The sequence below is a fragment of the Perognathus longimembris genome, chromosome 20 (genome assembly GCF_023159225.1).
Source record: "Perognathus longimembris pacificus isolate PPM17 chromosome 20, ASM2315922v1, whole genome shotgun sequence".
In the NCBI taxonomy this organism is placed as follows: domain Eukaryota; kingdom Metazoa; phylum Chordata; class Mammalia; order Rodentia; family Heteromyidae; genus Perognathus; species Perognathus longimembris.
In genome coordinates this window covers 3256780-3266021 of record NC_063180.1, presented here as the reverse complement: position 1 = coordinate 3266021, position 9242 = coordinate 3256780, and the positions used below count along the sequence as shown (strand labels likewise).

General features: G+C 36.4%; 1 pseudogene; it reads left to right on the top strand.

Annotated features, from left to right (window-relative positions):
* The first annotated feature begins 3556 nt into the window (after positions 1–3556).
* Positions 3557–6776, top strand: LOC125338902 (annotated as a pseudogene).
* The last annotated feature ends 2466 nt before the right edge of the window (positions 6777–9242 follow it).

Sequence of the window (9242 nt, the reverse complement as noted above, 5' to 3'; positions counted from 1 at the left end):
CCCCCCACAATCTGGGACTGTGCACCTCCCAAAAAGGGACCAGAGCTCACACACACACACACACACACACACACACACACACACACACACACACAGAAGGCCCAGGTGGGTCAGAGTCCTAGCCCTCCAGCAGGAGGGCCCCGTACCCACTCCCCTGCTGGAGCATACAGGTGGGCAAGCCGCCCCTCAAAGGCAATGCCTGCTCTGACAGGAACACTCAACACAGGTGGGCAAGCTGCCCTCAGCGGCAACACTCAATTTGAGAGGTGACCACTCCTGACTCACAGTAACTAGTGGGTAAAGAAATATAAAAGAGAAAAGTCTCCACACCACTCCAAATCAGTGACCTGTGAACCCCCAACAGTGGCTCACAAGGGTCAGCACAGCAGGGAGGCAGAACATGGACCCACAGAGAAAGCCACAGAACCTACCCACCCTTAACTGCTGCAAGGGTAACCTCATTGGCAACAACCAAGACAGTCACACTCACCCATAGAGCAGTAAGATTCATCAGCAGAACCGAAACCCGGAACAAGTCCCCATTGGCAGACCAGCAGGAACCAGGACGAAGCCAAGCCAAGGAAACCACCTACAGCCAACTGATAAGAAGTACAGGGATGAATCAATATATCATAACTCCCTCATTGCAGATGTGTAAATCACAAAGAAATGGTAAAAATTTTATAAAAGGTCAAGCCGATTTGCCAGCTCCAAAAAACAGTACGACTGAGGAGGAGATGGAGAATAAATAACAACTGAGGCTAAGATAGCAGAAATTACTGAATGCCTCAGGAACAAATTCAAAAAACAATTCCATGACTTTACAATGGAATTCTCAAAGGATCTTCAGGAAGTCAAGAAAGCAATAGAAGTAAAAATAGATACAGTCCACTCCTCATTTAAAAAAGACCTTAACATCTTGAGAAACAAAATGCATGAAAAAAAATGGAATCAAAATACAACTCATTAAAAGAAGAAATTACCACAATGAGAGCTGAACTGGCAACCATGAACAGCTCACTCGCCTCAATGCAAACCACACTTGAAGCCATGTCACAAAGAATTTATTATCTGCAATCTTTTAGATCTTTTAGATGATGATTCAGCTGATAATGACAAAAAGATTATCCTACTACTTGCAACTGTCAACCTCCAGGGAAGACTAATCCAGGAGATAGTGGACAAGGAGAAGAGATATAATCTGTGTATAATCGGAATAGATGAAGGAGAGAAGTACCAGAGCAGATGTCTACAACACCTATTCAATAGAATTATTACAGAGAATTTCCCCAATCTCAAAAGGGAAAACCTCACCCAAATAACAGAAGCCTATAGAATACCTAGCAAGCCAGACCCTAGAAGAAACAACAGCGGACACATCATAGTCAAGACCTCAGATTTTAACAAGGAACATATTCTGAATGCAGTCAAAACAAAAAAAAGAACTATACTCCAATAGAAGAAAGGTCAGAAACATGGCAGACCTGTCCACACAAACTTACAATGCATGAAGAGCCTGGAATATCACCATCCAAGTCCTGCAGGCCAACACCTGCCAAGCCAGACTTACGTGCCCAGAAAAAATTAGAATTTACATTCAAGGGAGAAACCAAAATCTTCCACAGCAAAGAGAAACTAAAGGAATAGGTGAACAAAAAGCCAGCCTTACAGTGAATTCTCAGAGGAGAACGACACCCAACAGAAAACAGACAGGACCTCCAGACAGAAACAGACAAAAACTACAATAGCCAGAACCCAATATGAAAAGTAGCTCAATAAAGACAAGAAGAAAAGGAAAGGAAAGAAGCAAAACACAGCCTAACAGGAAAATGGAAGGGAAAAAAACCAAACCAATCCATGGTCACTATAAACATTAACAGACTGAACTCTCCAATAAGAAGGAAAATATTGGCAGAGTGGATTCACAGACAAAAATATATCTATCCGTTATCTTCAAGAGACCCATCTTACAGTAAAGGACAAAAACAGGCTTCGAATGAAAAGATGGAGCAAGATTTTCCAAGCAAACATACCTACCAAAATGGCAGGGGTAGCTATCCTGATTTCAGATAAGCTAGAATTCTCATTAAAATGAGTTTAAAAAGATAAAGAAGGGCACTACATATTAATATAGGGACGAATCCCGGAAGAAGAAATCATCGTGATAAATTTATACTCACTGAACAAAAGAGGGCCTAAATATGTCAAGCAAATTCTTTCAGAACTACAGAACAAGATAGACCCAAATACAATCATAGGGGGAGATTTTAACACTTCACTCTCTCCAAGAAAGATCCAGCACACAGAGGATTAGCAAGGGAGCCGAAGACCTAAGTCACACCATATCCCACATGGATTTGACAGATCTGTACAGTTTTTCACCCTACAGAGACTCAATAAACATTCTTCTCAGCAGCCAATGGAACACACTTCAAAATAGACCAAATCATAGTCCACACAAAGAGCCTCAGCAAATACAAGAATATTGACATTATCCCATGTATTCTATCTGATGACTGTGGAATCAAGGTAGCCCTCAATAACAAAGGATACCACAGAAACTACACAAATACTTGGAGGCTAAACTCGTCACTGCTATCTAACATTTGGGGCACGGAGCAAATTAAAGGCAAAATTAATGAGTTCATAAGTCACAATGACAATGAAAATAGATCACAAAGAAACCTACGGGATACAGCAAAGGCAGTGCTGAGTGGCAACATCATTGCCCTCAGCGCACACAATAAAAGAATGGAATCAGATCAGGTGAATAACCTCACCATGCAGTTAAAATGACTGGAGAAACAAGAAAAATTTGAATCTAAAAGGACTAAGAGGACAGAGATCACAAAGATTAAAGAGATAAATCTGATACAGAATAGAAAGACCATTCATTCAACAAATAAATAAAACTAAAAGCTGGTTTTTTGAGAAAATAAATAAAATTGACAGACCCCTTGCAAGACTTACAAAAAAAAAAAAAAAAAGAAGAAGAAGAGTAGAGACTCATATCCGTAAGATCAGGGACTCCACTGGAAAAATTACAACAAATACACTGGATATTCTAACAATTATAAGGAACTATTTCCAGAACCTTTACTCACTAAAGAAAGAAAAATTTACAGTGACAGATCAATTTGTAGATAAGTATAAACAGTCCAAACTGAATCACGAAAAAATAAATCAATTAAATAAACGAATAACCTACAGAGAGATACAGGATGTAATCAAGAGCCTTCCAACAAAGAAAAGCCCAAGTCTGGATGGATTCACCAATGAATTCTATAAAACCTTCAGTGAGGAGTTAGTACCAATACTCCTCAAACTCTCTTACAAAATAGCAACAGAGGGAGAAATCCCAAACTCATTCTATGAAGGTAATATCATAGTCATCCCCAAACAGGCAAAGACCTAACAAAAAAGAGAATTATGGACCAATATAACTAATGAACACAGATGCAAAGCTCCTCAACAAAATATTAGCTAGCAGGATCCAGGAACTGATCAAAAAAATTACACATCAAGATCAAGTAGGCTTCATCCCACAGACGCAAGGATGGTTCAATATCCACAAACCAATAAACGTAATTCACCACATCAACAGAGCTAAGACGAACAACCACATCATCATCTCAGCTGATGCCCAAAAAGCCTTTGACCAAATACAACACCCATACATGTTAAAAGACCTGGAGAGAATAGGAATTGAGGGAACATTGTTTAAAACAATAAAAGCCATATACAACAGAACAACTGCTAATATCATATTAAATTCAGAGAAACTAAAACAATTTCCTTTAAACTCAGGAACAAGACAAGGATGCCCACTCTCCCCACTTCTAGTCAACATAGTGCTGGAATCCCTAACCATGGCAATAAGGCAAAAGGAGGACTTCAAAGGGATCCACATTGTAAAGAAGAAATCAAACTATCCCTATTCACAGATGGCATGATCTTATATCTGAAGGACACAAAAAACACAGTCCACAAACTCCTAGAACTGAGTTTAATAGGATGAAATAACATGAAACAGAATAATTTTTAAGACAAAATTTGTTACAATGGACAATGGGGAATGTAAGGTAATGGTGAGAATATCAAATCAGTCAGCAGATTCATTAAGTAAGGTTGAGTAGCTGAACTTGTAAATAAAGAAGAAAGAGACATTTTGAAAATAATACTTGGAGAGTTATCTATGCTTCACTTTCAATAAAGAATCATTCAACTAGAAAGATAAATAAGAAAATATGACTCTACAATAGGCAAAACAGGTAAGTTAGCAGGCATTTGTAAAAAAAAAAACATACAATAGCAGCAGAATATAATTCTTTTGATTTATAAGTGGAATTTGTTCTTGATTAAACCACAGCATTTCATAACTCAAATTGTGACCAATTTTAATATATTTAAATCATAGAAAGGCTCTTTTCCAACCAGAGGAGAATAAAACTCAAAATACCAGTAAGAAAACTAGAACATTTACAAATATATAGGACTTAATCATACTTTTCCTTAATCTCTGGCTTAACTACATGAAAAATTTCATCATAGTCTTCCTTAACCATTGGACAAAGCTACATGAGAAATTACAAAGTACTTTGAGATGAATAAAAATAAGAAAACAACAGCCAGTGCTTACCATACATGGGGAATGTAGCAGTGGAAAATTTATAGCTATAATTATCTCTTTTAGATATAGAAATGAGCACAAAACACCTCGTAAGTGAAATTTCTCAGTTGTACTTATATAGTTTTGGCATTAAGATTGAACTAACTTCATTGTATCAGTTCTGTGTGTCTTGGAGTCTCTCTTCATGCAAAGAGCTGGAGGTGTGGCTCAAGTGCTAAGACTTAGCTGCATATTCAAGTTGAACAAGCAAGCTGAGCAAGCTAGAGGCCTTGAATTCACGCCCTAATTCCAGATAGAAAAGCATAATCAAAATCACATTTAATAGTGAAAGACTGAAAACTCAATCCCTATAAGATAAGGATGCCTACCTTTATTAGTAATATTCAACACCTTTCAGAAATACATTTTATTATACTTTCTTGCATTTAAAGATACTGACTTTCCTACATGTTGAAGGTGACTAATTTAATCAATGCCATTTTTAACTTCCTCTAGTGGTCATTGCCATTCATTAGTAATAAAGGATTTTTAACTCAGATATAGACTCTTTTTGCTATAATGCTGATACACACTTCATAACTACACTTTGTACAAACTTACTTTTCACATGCACTGAAAACTACCATATTTGTGCTACCTACTTCATTGTGATAAATTTTATGCTATCCTGGAACCAGTCCTGCAATATCTCTGAAAGTTCTCCAGTGAAAGTCATGTTCAAATCAGTTGTGCAACAGAAAGATATTTTCAAAAATCAATATTGGAAAGAAGAAATATGCTTTTATTCTTGGATGACATGGCCCTCTGCATGGAAATTATCAAATTAATCTACAAAATGATAACTACAGCTTATAGTTGGCATCAGAAAGCTTTCAGTGTTTATAATCAACCTATAAACAGTACCAGCTGTGCATAACCACCATTAATTAACAATTGAATGAAAAACATGAGAAAATAGTCATATTTATAATTACATGAAAAGAATGGGTATAGATAGAACAATAAAGGTAAAAGATTTGTACAGTAAAAATTATAAAATATTGCTTTTGAAAATCTTAAAGACACAAGTAAATCAAAATTCATGTTTTGTGAGTTGGAAGACTTAATATTGTTACCTAACAATAAAGCCCAAAACAATTTATAAATTCACTGTAATTCTGTTAGAAATCCAATGGGTATTTGTGTTGAAAGACAGGTTAATCCGCAACTGCATGATGGAATTGCAAGGTGATCTGGATGTAAAACTTGCTAAAGAGCAAACTTGCAAGTCCACCATATTTTCAGTTTCAGTATTATACAACTATAGTGAGTACAACAGTAGAGAACTGATTGCAGTACGTTGAGCTCCACAGAGACAGCGCAGGGGCAAGTGAGAGCCAGACGGGCACCAAGCCACGCTGTGCCTCGTGGAGGAAAAACTAAACATGGGCAAAGAGATCCTAAGAAGACGAGAGGGAAAATGTCATCATATGCATTCTTTGTGCAAACTTGCTGAGAGGAGCACAAGAAGAAGCATCCTGATGCCTCCGTCAACTTCTCAGTTTTCTAAGAGGTGCTAAGAGAAGTGGAAGACCATGTCTGCTAAAGAGAAAGGGAAATTTGAAGACATGGCCAAGTCGGACAAGGCTCGTTATGAAAGAGATATGAAAACCTACATTCCCCCTAAAGGAGAAACAAAAAAGAAGTTCAAGGATCCCAATGCGTCCAAGAGGCCTCCTTCGGCCTTCTTGTTCTGTTCTGAGTATTGCCCTAAAATCAAAGGGGAACACCCCTGCCTGTCTATTGGTGATGTTGCGAAGAAACGGAGAGATGTGGAACAACACTGCTGCAGATGACAAGCAGCCTTAAGAAAAGAAGGCTGCTAAGCTGAAGGAAAAATATGAAAAAGATATTGGGGCCTACCGAGCTAAAGGAAAACCTGATGCAGCCAAAAAGGAGGTTGTGAAGGCTGAAAAGAGCAAGAAAAAGAAGAAAGAGGAGGAAGAAGAGGAAGATGAAGAGGATGAGGATGAAGATGAGGATGAGGAGGACGATGATGAATAAATAGATTCTAGCAGTTCTTTTTTCTTGTCTATAAAGCATTTAATCCCCCTGTACACAACTCACTCCTTTTAAAGAAAAAAAATTGAAATGTAAGGCTGTGTAAGATTCGTTTTCAAACTGTACAGTGTCTTTTCTTTTTTATAATTAACACACTACCGAATGTGTCTTTAGGTAGCCATATCCTGGTGATATTTTCAATCGCCACTAACCATGCCTGGTACAGTATGGGGGTTGTAAATTGGCATGGAAATTTAAAGCAGGTTCTTGTTTTTGCACAGCACAAATTAGTTATATATAGGGACGGTAGTGTTTTCATCTTCAGTTGTCTGACGGAGCTTATATGAAATTGTTGTTCTGTTAACTGAATACAACTCTGTAATTGCAAAAACCGTTACAGCTGTTTTGTTGACATTCTGAATGCTTCTCAGTAAATACAATTTTTTATTAGAAAACAAAACAAAACAGTATAGCACTGACCTAAAGAGAGCCGTTTAGAAAAATAGAATCAAATTAAATATTTAAAATCATATTTATGACCATATTTTCCACAAGTGTGCCAAATTTGTTCAATAGGAAAAAGTAAAAAAATGCATACATGATATAGTTCTCAGATAACTGGTTAAGAAATAAACTTCAAAGTGGACAATAAACATGAATTCAAGTGTAAAATCAAGAAAATTATTAGAAGAAAGAATGCAAAAAATACATCTTCATGGGTTCAAATTTGGCTACAGTATAGTAAAGCCTAAACAACCAAAGGGAAAAACAAGAAAAATTAGATGTGTTCATTTAAATAAGCAGAGGGTTTGAGGACATCATGAGTATGTTTCCATCTTTGGGTTCCTCATAATTGCACCTAACCAAATATGTAAACAAACTAAGGGGCTTTTTTACTCAATGAAAAGCAGCTGAATTCCAGCCAAACACAGAAATCAATTGAGAAGAACATGCCCAAATAAGGCAGGCAATGATTGGTAGCCAATCAATTATTTTTTCTATGTCATGTCTCTAAGAGCTCAGTATCTACAATGCAGATCAGAACAGATAAATAATCTTTCAGTTTAGAGTCCTGTCTAATCGATAAATCAATTGTGGTTCAAGTAAAGTCAATTGATGCAAATTTAGTTATATTTTACTTTCAGCAAAAGCTGTAAAACTGATCAGTGTTGGAATTGAAGGTGAGACTCGAACAGAAAAAAAACAAAAAAAATCATTGTTGATCATCAAAAAGTATAAGGAAAGAAGAGAAAAAGACTCCACAAAATGGGAGTACATCTACATATTTCTGCCCTAATTCTTATGTGTGATCGTATTTAGTGGTGCTGACTTTGGAATGCAATTAGATTTAGATGAAATCATCAGAATGGAACAGCAATAGTGGCATCAGTGTCCTCATAAAAGAAAGATAAGATAGATCCTTCTCTTTTCCATGATGCCACAGGTAGATTATGAAAATGGCTATTCGTATACAAGGAAAAGGGTCTTCCCTCACTAGACACTAAATAAGACCACATCTTGATCTATCCTTCCAACATTCAGAACTGTGAGACCTAAGGGATTACCTTTTATGCCATCCAGCCTCTGACATTTTATTATAGCACACCAAACTGACTAAAGCAGGTCTAGCATATAAAATAGACAAAGAACTCTATTGTATCCTAACAAAGTACACAAAATTAAGAGTTCATTTGAAAATGACTTCAATAGACATTTCTCTAAAGAAGACATTAGATTAGCCACAAGAAATCCCATTAGCTCATCCCCATTAACGTAATTATAACACCAGTATTGTATAAAGAAAACTTTGAAAAAGTATGGTGAAAATGTGGAGAAATTAGAGCTCTAGTCAGAATGTCCATAGATTCACCTGAAGTTTTAAAGTTTCGCAAAAAGTTAAGCATGGAACTATGTATTTCCTAATAATTCCATTCTTAGTTACGAACCCCAAAGAATTAAAACAAGCACCCTACACAAAGAAATATGCATATAGACTAATTTTCTTACCAGCACTATTCAACATTGTCAAAACATGGAAATACCTCGAATGTCCACACACTTCATCATTGATCAATAGAGTGTGGTGCAGAATGCAATACAATATTATATAATCAAGAAAAGAATAAAAATTCTACTACAGTGTAGATGCACCTCACAAAACTTCATGCTAAGTGAAAATAGTGAGATGCTAAGGTTCTCATCATCTACAATCCCTTCATATACAATGTCTTCAAGGAGGTAAATGCACAGACAAGTTTACTGTGATTTCCAGATGTTCCCTAGAGTGAGCTGGTGTCTTGTAGGATAAAAATTCCTTCTGGCATGCCAAAAAATTGAAGTGATCACTGTCCAAAATCATACCTATAGTAAATGCACTCACTGAGTTGTTAACTTTAAAATGTTAAATTTTATGGTTTTTCCTACACTACATTTTTATTTGTTAAGGCTTCAGCAAAAATGATCATTCTTTCTGTGATTTGTTATTTTAAGGTAAATGCAATGAAAAGATTGTCCTAAACAAAAAATAAAATAAAGATAGCACACTAAGAGAACTAAGAATTAATCTATCTTT